Raw genomic sequence first — 570 nt, 5'->3', positions numbered from 1 at the left:
GCTCGGCGCGGAGCTGGGAGGCAGAGAGCAGCTGTGACATTTATCAAACAAAACGTGGATGGATCCATCCCTCGGCTGAGCCGCGGCGCTCTGCGGGCTGTGCAGCAGGTGCTGCGGTGCGCGTGTGCTGTGCGTGCAGCAGGGCTGTGTGCGTGCAGCAGGCACTGCACGGCTCTGCAACGCTGTGCCTTTGGCAGCATTTGTAAAGGGAAGGTGCAAACTCGATTCCTCTGCTGTACAGCATCTCCTGGGCAGATGCGAGGGAGGGCTGCCCAACTTCCACGGCAGCTCAGTGCCTTCAGCGCAGCGATTGCTCCGCTTTAATGCCGCCGTGGTTAATTCCTTAGGATCCCTTCTAAATGTTATTCTCCTGCAGCCCGTTCCCGAGTCTGCGAGGGCTGACATTTTTTGTCCCAGATATTTCCCCGCTCCGTCTCTGCTCTGTGCTGGCAGGGGCTGACAGCCGCGGCCCCGCAGGTGCAGGGCAGGTGAGCGGCCCCGCGGGCAGCGCTGTCACTTCGCTCTGCTTCACGGCGCTCTGCTCCGCGCCGCTGCCCGCAGGGCGCTGCC

This window comes from Meleagris gallopavo, chromosome 7 (genome assembly GCF_000146605.3).
Source record: "Meleagris gallopavo isolate NT-WF06-2002-E0010 breed Aviagen turkey brand Nicholas breeding stock chromosome 7, Turkey_5.1, whole genome shotgun sequence".
Lineage (NCBI taxonomy): Eukaryota > Metazoa > Chordata > Aves > Galliformes > Phasianidae > Meleagris > Meleagris gallopavo.
This window is presented reverse-complemented; position numbering follows the sequence as displayed.